The sequence below is a fragment of the Gymnogyps californianus genome, chromosome 3 (genome assembly GCF_018139145.2).
Source record: "Gymnogyps californianus isolate 813 chromosome 3, ASM1813914v2, whole genome shotgun sequence".
NCBI classification, from domain to species: domain Eukaryota; kingdom Metazoa; phylum Chordata; class Aves; order Accipitriformes; family Cathartidae; genus Gymnogyps; species Gymnogyps californianus.
The window spans coordinates 711566-730351 of NC_059473.1; the positions used below are offsets into that span (position 1 = coordinate 711566).

Genomic DNA, 18786 nt, shown 5'->3' on the forward strand with positions numbered 1-18786 from the left:
TCATTCGGTCACATCACCTGCCTGCGCTGAAGTTTTTTTGGGGGGTTTCTCATTTCAGGCTAGGACCCCATGCCTGGGGCACTAATTCACAGCCCATCTCGCCAATGCACCACGTACAGAGCAATAGGGATGAAGTGTAACATAAATACCAGGAGCACAGGAGGGAAGTGAAACATTTCATCCTTGTTCTGGAGCTCGGTATTAATTTTTTCTATTTCATCCAGATGCATAGATTTTATTTCTGGTAGTGTGTCACAGCTGATAACATACATAATGGAGCCATTCAGGGGCATCTCTGAACATGCGCTTTTCCCACATATAAAAATGTACCTGAAATTTTGAAAGATTGAATACTCATTTGCCAATTTAAAAAGAAAATGGAGAGAACAAGAGAAAGAGGCTTGTAGAGTTGTAAGTCTTCATAAAAAACAGATGGAAAAGCACATGTACATTTAGAATGATGTTGACATTTCTGAAATAAGAGATATGGTGTTTTATCTAAATTATACCAAAGCCCTTCAAGATAATGTGCTGTGTAATAGCTACAGTTTTAGACACTATTTCATTTTCAATTTTCTAGACAAAAAGCATGATTCTTATCCACAATTTCAGTTCGGTGTTTGACAAATCATTAGCATATACTTCCCAGCTACACCTAATATAGGGAAAGCTGTGTTTTAGGGGAAAAAGCTGTGTTTTAGGGGAAAAAGGCTACATTTGCACCTTCCCCTCCACCAGCTGTGCCAGCATGTTGTGTGGCATGGAGAGGAGGCGGCGGTTTGCAAAGCCGGGAGTGAAGGCAGGTGTGGGAGCACTGCAGGTGCTAACAAGCCTGAGTTGCCCTGAGGAGCATCCCCTGGGCCCCCACCCACGCAGCCCCTGCCCATTGGTCTGGCAGCTCCATTTAAGCTCGGGGCCAGACCCCCCTAGTCCCATTTGTTTGAGCTGTGCTGGGGGTGTCTCTCTGCTGAGCACTGCTGCTGGCTCTCCAGGCTTCTTCACTCTTCTTCATGGATGGACCTTGGACCCACACTGCAGGTAGCTCCTCTCTTGGTCCTTGGGCTGTACCTGCTGCTTGCTACTCTGGAGCTGGCCCACCACCTTGGCTGGGCTGGGTTCTGGCTGTGCTTGGGGAGGGGTGGGTGCCCTCTGCTCCTCCTCCTCCTCTCTTGTGCATTCACTCTGTGTGTGTTTGCAAAACAGCACCTTGCTCAGTGGTGCTACTAACACCAGTGGGGTGGGGGAACTCTGCTTGCACCTCAGGCTTCGTGTGAGCCATATATCCCTCCTGGTGTGTGCTGGCTGGTGAGGCTGGGAGGAAGAATGACCCCTAGATCTGCTGAATGCTGTAGTAACCCCCCCTGTAATTCACTCACAGAGCATGCACAGGCAGGTTTTGGTGCTTTGAAGGGTCCTAAAGCACCCCAGAGCAGCAGAGAAGTCTAGGCTGACTGGAGAAGAGCCTCAAGAGCTCTTCAGGAGCCTCTTGGAGTTGTTTTGGTGTTTAAAAGTAGGTCATGAACACATGCATTTGTATCCCCCTGTGCAAGTTGTTCCCATCTGCAGTGCTGGCTGTGAGTGCTTGCGTGTGGCTTGTGCTGACGGGTCTGGGCTCATGTTACAGAGGTGTTTTCCTTCTCTTCTGCAGCTGAAAAGATATAAATCCTTTTGACACCCACTTGACACCAGTGATGATGCCACTGGCAGGGGCCTTGCCTTTATCTGGAAGCAAAGCACCATGAGCTCTGGAGACTGCGATATAGGTGAACCTCACCTGTATCTGCAGTGTGGTGAGGCTCGGTGAGAGGTCTCTGCAATGCTGTACCCACTCAGGGTTCCTGGCTCTGGGGAGGTGGGTGGGTGTGTGTAAGATGTAAAATAATTATCTGCCTTGAGGGAGCTTGCTCCTTTCTTGTGGGTGTCCAAGTGAATCAGTATGTTCTGGTGCAGGAAGCCCTTGGAGGGGCAATAAGATAGTCTGACACACACATACCCCCACCAACCCCCCAGAGTCCCTTGGCCTGATGCTCTTGTTTCCAGCACTACTTGACCAATTTTCTAGAAAAGTTCAGCAGTGTGGGAAAGTTATTTCATAATTCTGTATGCCGGGACACATCTGCAGGTGTGCTTCATGCTAGTGATGCTGAATAAGGAGCCCTGAGTCAGAAATTCTCTTTAATTCTCATTCAAAGAGTGAGCTACCTTGACAGAGTTGTCAAGGTTCAGCAAGTAAGTTAGATGATAGATGCCATGTGCTTATCCGAAAAGTGTTATTTCCACTCACATCTGGTGAAATGACTAAAGTGTCCTGGGTGTGATGGGATGGTGAGCCTGCTCCCTCTACAGGGAGTTTCGACTTCATCAGTATTGATTTATCTTCAGTGTAGAGGTGGAAAAATTCCTTTCTCCTGAGAAGTCTGTTCCAAGATGCAAATGAACAAAATCTGGAAAGATGTCATTTTTTGCATATATACTTACAAGTAAGTAGTCATCAACAAAATGTGAGTGTAGTCACAGGGATGGAGGTAGTGCCCCAGCCCCCTCAACAGCTGGTGATCTGCTGAGTGGGAGGAGGAGATTTCAGCATACCTTGTAATTAGCAGGGAAAGGAGAGTGCTCATGACAACCATAAAGCAACAAAGTATAAATTAAACTCTGCTAGGAAATTAAATTCAAGGAACAGAAGTAGTTTCCTTGGCAAGCCAAGAATAATGTTGGCAACACTCAAACTGGTTGCTAAGTGAGGGGGCAGAGCAAGAAAAGGATAACAGTAGCTGTGATTATTATTGCTACCTTAACAAATATATGTGTTAAAGGTAATAAAACTATACTTTTAAAACTATGCAGCTTGCCAGTGTCACAAGGATTTCTTTGTTTGTAAACAGAGTAAGGGAACCAAGGGTCAGTAAAGCCTTGGTATGCATCTTGGAGGTAATCTGTCCATGGTCAAAATAAATCTGTTTATTTCTGTTGGTCACTAGGAAGGTTATTTCCCCCTCTATAAATATGCAGGGGGATTTTTGTTTGTGAGGTTTAAATGGGTGCATGTGCTTTGGTAATAGCAGCATGTGATCAGAAGGGGGAACTGTTATAAAGAACAGCTAATTGCTGGGCTCACAGGCAGTGCAAGTGAAATTACTTCCATTAATCTGTGCCTTTACATTGAGTGCATGGGCCCTGGTCCAGCTTCCCCTGAGATGGAGGCAGAGCTTCCCTCTGACTGCAGCGGGCGCGGGATCAAGCCTGTGCAAAGTGCCCACTCTCAGTGAAGGAGACTGAGAAAGATATGGAAATTGCTGTATTTTGGTCCTAGTCTTAAATGATTTACGGTATAACCTTTGGCTTAATGATATTTGTCTGCCTTCATCAAATGTTAAGATCCATGGCTGGAAAAGTGCTGTGTCAGTGTTACATAGTTATGGAAGATGCTTTTGCCACAAGTAATGCAAACTTGCCCCAAATAATTTTTTGTGCATCTTCTTGGACTAGTGTAAAAGTCATGTTGTCGTAAGAAGCCAGGGCATAACAGAAATGCTTCTGCAGATAAAGTTGCTGACTAAATTAAGTGAGCTGCTATTTTGGGGCAGGTATTCCTTTCAATAAGCATGACAGGGCAGAGATCCCTAATATTTCCCTTGTAGCTGTATTGCATGGTATAGCTATCCTTATGAAAGGATATTAAAGGTGTAGGTCCTTCTGAGCCAGGCTGGTTCACTGGCTTGGATGCAAACTTGGAGGAAAAATGTAACTTGTTTACTTGTGAAAGCTTATCTATCCCAATGTGTATTGAGATCTCCTGAAGATGCAGTTCTGTGTTGTCATGTGCAGTTCCTGTTACCCCTGCAGACTTTGCTACAACCCCTCTCTTCCTGCTTGCTCGTGATCCCCCTCATTTGCCAGCTGATTGGAGATGGCTCTTTTATATGCACTCAAGCAATTTTAGAGAAGTTTTCTCAAAAGGGATAGATTGTTCTTAAACATACCTTTCTGCTCAGTAAGAGGATCTTTGCTTAAATACAGCATGGAATTTCCCATCTGCTTGTCAAGTTCATTTGTTACGATGAACCAAGAATATTTCAACCCAGTAGATACCTTGCACTATAGGATGAACTACAGGTCATCTCATGGATCGCAGTGATTTCTTGAGATCTGAGGATTAGGTGCTGGAAGATCTTTAGGGATGAGCTGGGGGTGTTTAAGTTGCATCCATCATCAGCAATGGAGTTGAATGAAATCTGTCCATGAGTTCACTTTCTGTAGCCTGATGTTTGCCTGGAGAGACTGGACAACTTGAAATGTGCCTGTAACAAATTTGTGTGTTTGTGCCTGCCCTGCTGCAGGGGAAGGAGTCAGGAGGGCTGTGTGGTGCTGCAAGGACATGCCGGGCTTTATCTTGGGGCTTGCTTGTGGCACTTGGCGGGAGCTGCAATATTCAGGCTGCTCCTGAACAGAGCCATTTTCCTAGTGAGGGTCTTCACTGCAGCATCAAAAAGGTAAAAAATGCATGGGGAAAGTCTCTGGGGAAAAAAAAAATTGGAGATTTGAGTTTGGTCAGGTGCTGTCCTTATGATACACTGTCCTGAGGTCTCACTTCCGCATGGGCTTAAATGTTGGTTTTAATAGTTTGACATGTAACAAAATGCTTTGTGCTTGTGCTTCACTTAGGACAGTTACCTAACAATTGGAGTGAGTGTGTTAATATTTAGGTTTGTCTCTTCAAGAAACAAACTTGGGCAAAGCCAGACTATTTTGCTTGTGTAGTATCAACAGGCATATGTTGCTGAAGGGGTAGGATGTGGCCCTAGTTTCTATGTGCAAAGTTAAAATGTCAAGACAAGCTTTCTGTGAAATTCCAGCATTAGCAGGAATGTGGGAATTTTGCTAGGTTTAAGCAGGAACTAGATGAAATAAAACATGAACATAGAATAGATTTGATTGTAATATACCCAGCTAAACACAGCTGTGTGATCCGGTAACCAGAACACTGCTGAGACACAGCTTGAGGAGCTTGTCTGGGGTCTGGCGGTGGTGGGAGACGTTGGTCGTAGCATGGGGCTGCTGCATCCCTGACTTGGGTGGCAGCAGCAGCTCTGACTTTGCGTTGTGGAGGGCCAAGACATCTACTGTGAAAGGTCTTCTGGAGAACACTTCTCTGGAGTGTTTGTATTGGTTTTAGTATAAATGATGTATTTGCTTCTGTCCTTAGGAAAAGGAGGGGCATAACTGGATGGCAAAATGATTAACTCACATAGAGAACTTGCGAAATTAGATCTCTCCTTGGTCATTAGGCCAGACACTTGTGCAGCCAGAAAAGCTACAAAAATTGTTTGTAGTGTAAAAGATGATAGACTCTTAACTACCTGCTTTAGCTGGTACCACTATAGTATGCTATAATTTGAGTTACTATTTGTTTTTCTGTCTTACAGTTGTTGGCAGCTCCCATACAGAACCCTTGTTTTAATGTTTATTTGAATGTTTAATTACTCTATAATAGCGCAATAATTACCATGTAGCTACAGAGGAATTACATGGTTGTCTGTACTCTGTAAACCAGTGTCAACCTCATCTGCAAACAAATAATTATGCAGCTAACATACCTGTTTAACTTAGCAATTAGCAGAGAAACAGGAGAAATGTAAAAAATGCAGTTGCTGCTTTTATAAATAATTCCATGTGCAAAATTCTTTAGTTCCCTGATTTCTTGTACTACCACAATGTTAGGTGATATGAACTGCAACCAGGAAAAACATTGCTATAGAATTAAAGGCTGATAAAGCTACCTCTGAACTGTGTAACTATATGCAGTGTTATTTCACAGCCTGTTACTTCTCTAGCTGCAGGCTGTGATCAAGTAAATGAAAATATTTCCAAATAACTTCAAATGTGCTCTGACTGCATCTCTGAATTTTGGGGCCTCTTCTAGAAACTGGGAGGAAAACCACAAGGTGGCAATGTGCACAAGGAAATAAAAATGCTCTCAAATCTGCCTGAAAGCTGCAGCATTCCTCCAAGATCAAATTATTGAGCCTTGAGATTCAACTGTAGTGACACTTGTTCTGTTATAGGAGTTAATATAGGATTTCAAGCATCTTTTCCATTTTAGAAAGATTTTACAAGTGTAAGAATGGAAATTTGTTTTTTCCAAGGCAAAAAAGAAACCTGTAAGGGTGAACATCTCTACTTACTACTTTGTTTCATGCTGGTGGATATCTTCAGTAAATCTGTATGTTTGCTTTAGGTTCAGATGTTCACCACTGAATATTTGGAAAATGTGTTTTCTTGTGTTGCCAGTTTCCTGCTTGGAGATCTGTTCCAAAGCAGCCTGTGTGTGTTCTTGAAGCATGCCTGGTGCTCTGTCTGGGAATGGGACATGGAAACAGCATTGCAGCTTTTGACCCACCAACCCCTCCCCTCCACCTTCCCTTGCTTTTGGTGGGGAATGTTTCCAGACTGAGACCTGTGGCAGACGAAGGACTGTATTTCTTGGGTGCAGCAGGACCTACTGATACACTTGGTGTTTAAGCAGTAGTGGACTGATGATTGAGACAAACTGGCTTTATTCAGTGTAAATCAATTTGGAGATCTGAATTATCCTCAGGGATGCTGGGAAACAAAATCCTGAATGGTGCTTCCTCCTAAAGAGTGCTGAGTTTGTTTCCTTTTTGTATTGCTTTGGGGAGGGCAAACTTGCTGCAATTCAAGGGAATGCAGCTCAAAAACAATTTTCTGGGTTATCCTGGCACCGCAGGACCAGCGCGTGCCCAGCTGTGACTTCTGCCCTGCTCGGCAGCAGGGAAGAGCTGTGTGGTGATGTGGGATCTTGGTGGGGTGGCATGGTGAGTCAGAGCAGCTTGCCTGTGGGCAGTTGTCCTTGCACTCCCTTGCACAGGGTCTGCTGGCCACTGGCCATCCCCTGCATTAGCCATGTCTGCTGTTCTGGAGCTCAGCCTGGCTGCTGGGGCTGGGACCTCTGATGTGCCAAGGTGGGCTAAAAATAAGCAGGGTTCAAGGGCAGCGGCAGGTCAGAGGGGCAGTTGGAGTGTTTGGCATGGGAAGGCAAATTCCCTGTCCTGCTCCCAAAGTGGTGCCCAGGCTGGAAGCTGTCTGCGGAATGCCTGCCTTCAGGGGCTGGGAGGGGTGGGGAAACAGAGGGCTAGGGCTGGTTTTCGGAAACATGACTTCCTATTAAGCATCCATCAGTGGGGAAGAGTCAGACTTTTGTCTCCTGATGCATGATTGCTGGTGAGAAATAGAGCAAAACTTACCCAGCTTTGGCTTGCTGGAACTTAGGCATGAACTGCAGGGGATTTTGAAATGAAAGGTCAGTGATCACCTTCCTAGTAGGCATGATGTCCTTTTTTAGGAAAATGCTAACCACAAAACCACTATTGTCAGTTCTTTCAAAGCAGACCTATTTCATACTCAGTCTTATTTCTCTGAGGGAAAGAGGATACTTGGTTCCCTGCTTTTTTTATGAAGTCAACTCATTTATTTGCTTTTCAAAAAGGTTCTTTATAGCCCCTTCAGGACCAGCAGCATGTAGCTCTGGGATGGGAGGCTGCTGTGTGCTGTGCTGGGACAGCTCTTCAGCAGCGGGGATATCTGCAGTCCAAAACTGCAAATCCCCATCCAGTGGATACACGAGCAAAATTAAGAGTTTAACTGTTACGCACATTCTCCTCGAAGCCCAACCTAAAGCGTTAAGACATGTTGATGGTTTGCGAGTCAATGCGGTGCAAGGGGAATGTTAATCTTCTGGGAGAACAACTGCTGTGAATTATTGTGTGTTTGCTAATCTAGGGGCTGCTTATTCCCCCTGAGTATCTTCCAAACTCTGCCCAGGAGAAGCCCTGATGCTGCTGGGAAGTGGCTGGTTTTACTGCTTGTAAACACCAGATGGCATCATGTCTGAGTGGTGGGAGCCAGCAATTGAGCAGAGTCAGAAGGAAGCTCAGCTTTGAGTTTTTTCTGGGCATGGTTCCAGGCAATAATATCTTTTCCCACCAGTTGTGAGGGTTCTGAACTTTAGTTTGCATGAGAAGCTTAAAAAAGCAACTGTTTAAAAAACAGAATCCCTTTTCTAGCTTGTATGGTGCTTGGGGGAGAGCTGGCTCCAGCTTCCAGTCAACTGGCTGTGTGTGAAGAGCCTGTGTATGAGCGCATCGGTTCCCTGAACCTGGTGGGGCTTGGTGTGGGTCTGGGGCTTTCCTAAATGGACTTAATGTCAAGGTCACTGCCTACATCATTAATAGCATGAGACAAGCAGGGGTTTAAAGACATTGTAATACATCTTGCCCACATGGAGAGCAGGACCAAACACCTCAGAGCAGCACTGAGCACAATTTTTACGAAGCTTTGACTAACGTTGCAAAGCCTTGCTGACATATCTTTCACATCCAGCACTGGCCACCTTCTGTGGGTGTTTCCACCCCTCTGACCATCACGCAGGCATCATGCTGGGGACTTGCAGCTAAAATACCACCAGCCAATTCCAAAAGGCTTTCTCTGAATCTGCTGAGAAATGCTCACAAAGCCAACTCTGGGTTCTTGAGTCCTAAATCCCAGCACCCACCCTGCTGCAGCAATCTCCTGGCAGCACAAGGGAAGATGCAGAGACTGGGGCCAGGGAGTGCTGCTGCTGTGCTGGGCATCTCGACAGCAGAACAGACAACTGAAGCCCATCCTGCTGAGCCCCGGGCTAGCCCCTGCTCTTGTATCTCCCAGCTTTTCTGGTCCTGTTTTTCAAAATGTTTATATTTTGCTGTTTGAGCATTTTTACGTGTAGTTGCCAAGCTTTGGAAATGCAAGCTGTTGTCCCCCAGAAAGCATTTAAGGTTTTTTCCTGTGGAAAAAGTCAGCCCTTTAAATCTGGCTTTCTAAAGATAATATTAGCAAAAAGCTACGCTCTTCCCAGCACAGCTCCTTGGTAGGGGCAGGTCAACAGGAGGCGAAGTTGCACACTGCCCAATACATCCACGAGCTTTAGCCACTTGATTTGAAACAATTGTTTTTTCTGTGGATTTATAAGGGCTCAGTTCAGCACAGAAACAAACAGCAAAGATGATGTTCACTTACATTCATCTGTGTTCTGCAAGAGAGGAAAGCAAGCTTCACCAGCCCAGATGATTTTCAAATGAATTGCAGGGCTGGGTGGGGAAGTCAGAGGCTCTTTTCTGAAGAATAGAGCCCTTAGTGTCTGTGCTGCAACACTATTCCCCTTCTGTCCGTCTGTCTTTAGCTCTTTGTTATGTCAACATCTGTAGCTGTGAGTAAATAGCATAAGGGGAGAATACATATTGTACTCCTGCTAAAGCAGCCAGGCTGGGTGGGGGCCAGATGACTGCATGAACTGTGCTGCCTCTGTCTGAAGCGAGGAGCTCTGGAGTAAATGCATATATAGGGCTCCCAAAGACCCTCATTTTATGATGAATGATATTGCTTAGTGCTTCATTGACTGGATCCTCAGCCTGTGCAAGCCAGAACAGCCCTAGTGTCAGTCCTGTGGATATGCTGGTTTACTGGGGCTGAGCACCTGGTGCTGTAATCAAGACAGGATGCAAGTACTTGTCTAGTTAATCTAGGAAACATTTGTGTTTTCTCTTGTCAGCTTCTTCCAGATATTTTTTCAGCTATGCTGATTCTTTTAAATAAAAATTGTAAATATTTATAATTGTAGCAATGCTCAAAGCTGCTAGGAGAACTCACTTTATCAAGGACATTAAAATCCTGCTCTGCCTACAGCCAGTGCTGCCACCTCATCGTCCTCCCAGCCAATTCCAGGCAAAGTTGGCAGCAGAGCTGGTCTCAAAGCAAAGGAGCTCTGCTCTTTTTGTGGAAATAGGCAGCTGAGGGAGAGGGGAGGGAGATGGTTAGTGACTGCAGAGGGGATGGCTGCTGTAAGCTCTTGCAAGCCCCCAGAGATGTGGTGTGGGAGATTGACAGCGAGATGTTCACTAGCTCTGCGGCTTCCAGAGACCAGCTAAATGTCACCCGGCTGCAGGAGGGACATGGCCCCGGCAGAGCACCTTCTTGGAGTGGTTTGCTGTGCGTGGGGAGCAGCTAGATAGTGCTGACATCGGTCTGTGTGGCATTTCCCTGCTCAGGGAGCCAGCTAATGAGCAGGTTATCATCTGTTTCAGTGCAACCTCAGAGCACACTCTTTCCAAAGGAAAAATAAGGTCGCAAATACTTACCAAGAAAACAGTTACAAACTATTAGTTAGGCTGCAAGAGTAAACTTTGGAAGATGTGCTTCATCTCTCTTCTCCATTTGGGTGCTGTTGTATAGCTCTTAGATCAAAATGCTATCTTCCTTGGAGCTATTTCTAGCAGTCCTAGCCTCTTCTGTACAGGGGGTGCTTTTGCTGGGTCATACTGTTTGAGCTGTTCTGCTTTACAGCTGTGTTCTTACTGAAGGGGTCAATGTACCTCATATGTGAGTTCACCTTAAAGATGGTTTTGCTTATTTGCGGCATCCTTGCATCTCAAGATGTCAGGACAACTACATTGCAGTGCAAGGCGCTGTGCAGGCATGTGGTATTGAGGAATCTGTCTCCAAAGCATTGATGAACTTGTTAGGCAAAGGGCAAGCAGGATCCCAGGGAGCTACCTGGTATCAGGCGGCAGTTCTGGGCATGGAAATTAAATCTAATGTTGCTGGCAGAAGCTGAAGGCTGGAGCTCAGGTGAAACATGCTTAGATAAAATTTTGCTTAGACCTGTGATCACAATGTGTCCTGAAGCTCCCTTTGAACAGAACCATAATGTTAGTGGCTGGGAGTCTGCAGAAATACCAGGCTGCTCAGGTGAGCAACTTGTTTCACACACCTAAGGGCATGTTTGCATCACAAGTAATGGAAGCTGAATCGGCTGTGCCATTGTGAATCTTGCTGTGGGATAATCTTGTCCTGCCTCAGCTAGGTGAGGGGGCTCAGGTATTTCCTCTGTGCTGTTCTGCCATCTAGCTGTACATTAAGTAAATGCATTTAAAAATAGTAGATTGGTTCCACAGCCCAAGAGGGGCATATGAGTCAGTTCTCTCTGAATGAAAATACACTTTTCCCCATATTCAGTTGAGCTATTTCTATACCCTCTATTAAATTAGCTGTGTAATTATTCCTTCCACTGAAGTTTGCATTTGTTACCTTCCACAGACTGCATTTTGTGTGTATGTGTTGGACTAATATGTAGCATTTCTCTGTAGCAGTCAGCTAGGAAGGACCCAGGCACCAGATTTCCCTATTTTACAAAGTGTTGGAAAGAACTAGCTGGAAGACTCCAGCTCTGTAACTTGATTTGCAACTTTCCTATCTTTTTTTACAAGGCTAGTGAGATGAGGGGGTCTTCAGGGGAAGTTCTCAGGGAAAATCATGCCTGCGAGTCCCAATGCAGCACCGAGTACACTGTTAGTAGCCATTATCTCGACAGCTTGGGGCTAGAAATTCCAACACTGGCATTGATATTTCACATCTGAAATGCATATGTGTATTACTTCACAGAAAATAAACTGTGAGGGTGAGAAGGGGACCGCTGGCCCAGCCTGGGCTGTAGTACAGGACAGTTTCACTGACCCTCTGACACTTTCCTGGACTATGCTTCCAGAAGAGGCTGTCAACGGTGGTGTGAAGTCATCCCTTGGTGCCTGGTTCTGGTAGTTAATTTGTGAGCTTTATAAATGAGCATCTCTGTTCTGCAAGCATCTGAAGAGTGCCACAGCTTCACTTGTGCGGCTCATCCTGCTGGGCTGGTGCGCAGTGGATGGGGTTTAAGCGACCTGAGCCTGTGAACGGGATGTTGGACTTTGAACCGCAGGCTTGAGCGCTTTTCCTTCGTTTTGCTATTGCACAATTCACCTTGACCAAATCCTTTCTGTTTACCTTCTGCCTTTTTTCCTTGTGTACTTAGACTTCAGTCCACCTGGGGCATGATCTGCCTCTCGTGGGTCGTCCATATTATGCCTTGCAAGATCTCAGATGTGGCCTGACAATATTGCTGTAGTGCGAACAGCTAAGGGAATGGGCATTAGCGTTAAGGAGATGTATCTGAGTAAATATGCATATGTTCCACTATTTACAGAACACTTAATTATTTTGATAGCTAATTAGTTTTCTCTGTTTTGACATTTTTACACTAATACAGTACATGCTACAAAAGATGGTTCACATGGGATGGGGTTTCCTTTGCTTTGCAAGGAGCCTTTACCTGTCTCTTTTGTTCTGGTGCATTCAGAAATACTGTTTGTGGGCCCACTAACCATTCTCTTGGCTGCAGCTGATTTTTTTCCTCCTTTGGAGGCTTGACAGTAGATTTTGTTTCCATTGAGCATAAGGGAAAGACTTAAAAGCACAGAGGACTGTAAGGAGCCTAATTTCACTGGAAGGTTGGGTGCCTAATTGCCCTTTGTGCCATTAAAAACATCTCCCCATATGTGTTTTGTTTGTGGGCTTTTCCCTCCCCACATGGGCAAAAATCGATTGATCAATGTTTGTTACAAAGTTATGAACAAACGTCTCTGGTCTCATTGATGCATTGATGTCAGTGCAGTGTGTTCTCCTTGCTAACAAAATTAGTTGCAAAGTCAGCAGGAGGCTTGTGAGAACACAGAGTGTGGGTTTTGTTTGCATAGCACACAGGGCTGGCTGCTACTTAAATAACAAATCATCTTGCTCTGCTTACAGATCTTCTGATGGTGGCAGTTTTTGCTTTTGTTTTAGGAATTGTTGTTTGAATAAAAGGTCATTTACTGCCTTATTGAGGGGAAAAACAACAATGTAAATGTACAGTGGTGTACTGCACACTGGGGTTTTTCAGCGGCTCCACAAAGGAGGTGGTGTGCGGGAGCTGTAAACAGCCCCAGCACACCATGTGTGAACACGTGGCTGTCAGCCGTGGGTGCTGAGCAGGATGCGTGGGGTGCTCGGCACCTTCACGGGACCCCGCGCTGCAGGGACATGCGGGATGCTCAGCACCTTCATGGGACCCAGTGCTGCAGAGACAGGCGGGCAGGGGAGCTGCCAGTCAATGCAGACAATGGGCACCCCATCCTGGCCCTGTGCGGGACCTCCCATGTAGTGGTGCCCTGGAGAGGAAAGCCAAGTGAAGGAGAGCTGGGGAGAGGAGGGCTTTGGTGCTGCCACCACTGTATTTAGCTTCTCTTGCCCCAGTGGGCTCAGTTCTAGCAGGTGCTGAGTGCTTGGTCTCTGATTAGCAAGGCGCGGATGCCATGGTCGCTGGGATGCGGCATATGCCCAGAGCTAAAGATGTGGTTGGTGAATCAGGGCACCGGCATCCTGCAGGAGCAGGCTCAGGACAAGGTTATTCTCCCATTCAAGTCCCAACAAGGCATGCTGACAAAGACCTCACACTATAACTTGCAAAAACAGATTTCTGGTTGTGGTCAGGCTGGGCAACCACCTCACCTTTAATTGTTGGTGGTTCTGAAGGTGATTGGTCCCTTGAAAGCCTTGGACTGGAATGGCACAGGTCTTGAAAGCCCTGGTCAGATTGGCTGTCACTGGAGCAATGATGTATTGGTGCTCTAACCAAAGCCCACCTCCACATGCCCTTCCAATATTTAACCTGCATGTTTGCCAAGACTCATCTTTAAGTGCCCTGGCTGAGACTTGGTGTTAATGACTGCTACAGCAGATGGTACTTGCTGCCCTAGATGTTCCCATTTAACCCCTGCCTCTCCACTTGAGGCTTCCTGCTGGCTGGGTGCAAAGTCCCCTCCTTGACATCCTGCTCAGGCCCAGGGGATCACACTGCAGGGGCAGGTGGAGATCCTTGGGGATGGGCTTCAGAGCTGGGTGGGATCAGAGACCCAGGGTAGCCTCAAGCCTATATCCAGTTTCTGCTGTTGCCCGTTGCTCCTCCAGTAGGACTGCTGCTTGGTGCAACACCTCTACCATGGATGCTGCTTCCATTTGCAACCTATTTGTAGCAAGACAAGAAAGTAAAAAGGGTTTGGTATTAGCTGTTGTGGGCATCTTTGCCTTGCTGCCTGGTCTGTGGAGCAAAATGTGCCTGGAGGATGGAAAGATGACTTGCTGGCAGTTCTGCATCTTCTGTTTGCTCACAGATCATTTGTGATGAGCCTCTTATCTACTGTACTCTTACAGCTTTTATCTTTCTCTTTTCCTGCTAAATTTCTTGCAGTGAAATTAAGCTGTTTTATGTTTTGCTTCACTCACTTTCAATATTTACATGTTATTTTTTTTACGTATGTAAACAAACATGTACTGGTAACACTGTTAACAAAATGCAATTATCACTTTCACCTCTTTCTCCAATGTTTCTTGGGTTTCTGCTGTAACAGCAGGAACCAAAAATGTGCAAAATGAAGAGATATATTTTTAATTTATGGGAGTTCTTAAAAGGCTCCTTTAGGTTCAGATTAAACTCTATTGCAGGTTCAAGGGAAAGTTTAAGAAAATCGATTTTCCCAGGCTAAAAAGAGCAAAACCACTGCAGTTTATATAGTGTCCTTTGTTACTTGAATCAATAGCTCTGTTCCCATGAATGGCTGAATAATCACTTTTTATATAATGTTAGTACACACACAGACTTATCTCTTCCAGACTTTGTTGTTGAACCTGCAGTAAAATATTTTTGACCATTAAGAGTTTTTTGCTCTTATTCTTGTTTAATTTTTTCCTGTATCTGAGTCTTGCTCTGAGCTTGAAATGTGGCGATTATTCCCTGCTGTGGCGCTGGCATGAAGTATAAAAATGTTTCAAATAAATTAATGTTTTTTCCGAGAAATCATAAGAAATGTCAAGCATAACAGTAGCTAAATGCAGCATCATTTGGGTTTCTTTCTGGCTGGGAATATTTTCAAATTGCCTATTCCAGAATCGCTAATAGTGAGAGGAAGCATACCCATCTTAGCTGTGTTTCAGAAGAAACCGCTTGGATAAAATGCATCTGAGGAAGAGCTGATTGCTTTTGTCCTGTCCTGAGTCAGGGTGGGTATTTCTTTCAGTGCTGTGCTGGCTGCAGGTGCTGTGAAGAGCCCTGTCCCCCTTTCCCTCCATGGGAGGAGTTATTTTCCTTCCTGGTATTCCCACCCCTGGAACGGGGATGGGAGTGTTTGCATGAGTAGAGGGTTATAGACCTGTAGCAGGACGGGTGTGCAGGTACTTGTGTGTCAGAGGTGTGATGGGAGGACACTCTAGTAGGAGGCTTTTTATTGTCTGTAATGGTTCTGCTGTCTTAATTATGATATTGCAAATTGCCTTGCAAGGACATGATCCCTTCAAGAACCAGGCAGGACATGCCTCGGAAACGCTGACTAAAAATGAAAGGCTGACTAAAAACAAAAGGCTTTTTGTTTTGTTTCAGTAATTCATACTTATTACCGCTTTGTATTTTAAGCATCACCTTTTCCACTTACAAACAGTTACATTATTAAAAAGATATTTTCAGCCGATAGTAACCTTGGCAGTAGTTGTCAAGGCTAATAGTTTGACATTTCAGATCACCCACAACTAATCAGCTGAACGTGGCAGCACATCGGAGAGAGCCATTAGGGATGTGTGGCTGCGGCACGGTGTGCCCGGGCAGCGCTGGCGGCTGCTGTGTAACCTGACGAATCGCCCTCGCTGCCTGGGCATGTGGCAGAAGAAAAAGGGCTTTCAAAGGGCTGGGGAGCATCCAGCCATGAGGGCCTGAGCAGTATGCCCTGCTTTTGAGTGGCATGTATGGTAAGCACCCAGTCTTCCCTTCCAGCTTCTGCAAGATGCTTTCTCCGTCTCCTGAATGATTGGAGTTGGTGGAGACCTTCCCACAGGGTCTCCTGCCTGTCACCCAAAATGGTCTGTAGCCAATAGTTTCCACAGCTGCCTGTGCCTTTCTGGAAGCTCAGGGAAGTTCAAAGAAGCCACACATTGTATCCAATCTCTCTGAAATCCTCCAGTGCCCAGGCCTGGGAGCCCCCCAAAAAATTAACAAAAAGGAATAACTGTCTTGCTTCTCAGGTCTCCTGTGTGGCAGAGTTGCTTAGGATATTTCTTAAAGTGTTTGAGCTTGTTGACTGCTGAGGAAAGAGCATTTCTGCTCAGGTGCTGGCCAGGCTTTGTGTCTGCAGTCTAGAGGGGAAGAGCTTGGTGCCTGTTGGAAGCCACCTGAGCAACTGCAGCTCTGCCCCAGGATCTGGCATGTACCTCCCTGGGCCTCTGATTTTGTCCAGGATGGGGGTTATGACAGACATCTTATGCTGCAAAATGCTCTGAGGTATGTGATAAATTAATTTAAGCACATGTGTGAGGTACTCTATAGCATGTTGGAGTGCAGGACAGGTAGGTTCTGGGCTGAGAACCAGTTTCTGCAAAAGTCTGGGCATGGGCTTGGGACTACAAAGGGGAAAAAAAAAATCCTACCTTGGCACCTTGCTAGCTGGCCCCTGTGTGATGGTGTGGATACAGACAGTATAGGCTGACCTGCATAGGTCATACTGTTTCCTAGAAAGCTCAGCTGATGTTGCTGCATTTCCAGGGGTGCACCCAGGGTAAACCCTCATCAGATGGCCTGTTCTCTCCAACAGGCAAAACCAGCCTTCCTGGGGTGTCTCCACTGGTGACTTTGGCCCACGGGGAACCTCTGAGCAGCTGCTCTGGTTGCATGAAGGGCACAAGCAACTGCCTGTCCTTGCTCTTATTTAATAGGACAAAACTATAAAGACAGAATTCAGGGCTGCTTTGTGCCTTTGCAAGGAGCTTTGCTGCTGCAGAGCATGTCCAAAACACACTGAACTGGCAGAGAAAGATGCAGGTGAGGTCTCTGCTAATCTCTACTTAAATCTTCAAATGATTGAAGTATCCAGTCTTAGTGATGGCATGAAGAAGTCAATGTTGTGTGTGGTTTCTCCAGTGCCCACTTAAAGATAATGTGTTTTCATGGACACAGTTCAGCATATAAAAGACAAGTTTCCACCTGGTTACAGCACCTTGGAGTAAATGATGAATGCTAGGACTCCTTTTTCTTTTTTCTATTTTTTTCCTCTTCAGAAACAGTGAAATAAAGTAGCTTAATATGGCTGACACTTCTGTAACTAAACATTTGCTTGACACCCAGCTGAGATCATTAAAGAAAAGGTGCAAGGTGTTTGCAAAGCAAACCTGGTGTCATGAACAAGCTTTTTTCCTGAGTCTGTCCAAACCAGCAGCACTGTCCATATGTTACAGGTGAAACTCGGGGGGCTGTATCCACCCATGGGACTGCATAGGTCTTATTTCTAATTGTGTTGCATTGTGATAATGGCCTGGGGGAAGAAATTTGTCTGGAATATGTTCATTTTTCCTTAGCGCTCTATTGACAAGAATGTTGCAGTGAGATCTTTATTTGTTTTAGCTGGGGTTTTGTGAAGCTCGGAGCATATCATCCTTGTGTCCCTGGTGCCTTGTCTGAATAGCTGGAGCCTGGAAGACAACATTGATTTTTCTTGATTCCCATGACCACTGGCTCCTGATGCCAGTTGGGATGGTTCAGCCTTCTGGGGCTAATTAGACATCTGTATTTCAGCACGAACTTGTGGCTTCTTCAGACAAGCATTTTAAATCCAAAACCTGTCCATTCTTGTGTGCCCTCAGTGCAATCCAGCTCACTTGCCTGAGCTGCTATGGCAATTAAATTGTTCCCATATATAGTTTAGTATTATATTAGACTTTTAACCTAACTGTTACAAAAATATCGTCCATATATATATATCATGACTTTCAAAGTAGCAAAATAATTTGCAGGTATCTTTTGCTTGCAAGATTTACCCGGTGACTGGTGACAGGCAGCATGTTGGCCAGGAATGGTTAAAAACAGTTGATTGACTTTAATGTGGAGGGCACTTAACAAAACATGCATCCTATTAATCTGACTGGAAGGTGGGAAGAAACAAGTGAGCCAAAGCTGAAAGTGTGGTTTAGCTGCTATATGCCTCTACTCCTGATGTGTATATATACCATTTTCCTGCTCTGGACGTGGAGGTACTGCCTTGCTACCTGGGCTTATGTGTTCCAGATACATAAAAACCCTCCGGTGCATGAAGTTCAGAGGCATTTGGAGCTGTGGCTGGAAGAAGGAAACCTTGGGTGGATGCTGAGAATGTGAGGAGTGAAAATCTCCAGTATAGTTAGTGGGAAATCCCCACTGGGGTATCCTAGCATACCTTATTCCATTGCCAGGAGGATGCCTGGGTATCTGGGCCACTTTTGGCTATGCCTCGTTATTCAGATAATGCCTGTTCTCACTCGTGTCTGCCCTAGGCAGATAACTTGTTAGGATGTTGGGAGAAAAACCAACATGTTAGCTATGGGTTTGTGTTGCTTCTGAGCTCCTGCTGTTTGCAGGTGCCTTCTACTAATGGAAACACTTCTTCTTTTCTACCGTTTGACAACTGCTCAAGTTTTGGGGAAAGAATAAGGAGAAAGCATGAACTAAACATCTTTGTTTTCTGGGATTTTTCCTCATTGGCTTAATTGCAATAACATTTATATCACATAATATAGTGCAGCAGGGTTGTAATTTTCCTATCATCTAAATTGCAGGCTGAAAATTGTGCTAAGAAAGGACTGTAGAGAATGAATTGCTGCTTTCAAAATGACTACTGTTAACTGACAATGTGACCGACAAATGGTTACCAAAGGCAGGGTGGGTTTGTGTATAACGTTGGTGAACTCTAGCATGGTGTTTCTAAATGCATCTCGGCACACAACTGAATAATACATTTTTAACTAAAAGCAACTGTCTCTCTTCAAACACGCCTATATTTCTTGCAGGCCCTTTAAAAAAAGGAACAC

The 18786-nt window shown here is 45.3% G+C and overlaps 1 long non-coding RNA gene across 1 annotated transcript in view; it reads left to right on the forward strand.

Annotated features, from left to right (window-relative positions):
* Positions 1 to 968: 968 nt before the first annotated feature.
* LOC127014636 (uncharacterized) overlaps positions 969 to 18786 on the forward strand; it is a 64115-nt gene continuing 46297 nt past the window's right edge. The window contains exon 1 of the long non-coding RNA XR_007766193.1: positions 969 to 1038. This is a non-coding gene — a long non-coding RNA (uncharacterized LOC127014636). The remainder of the gene's footprint in view (positions 1039 to 18786) is intronic.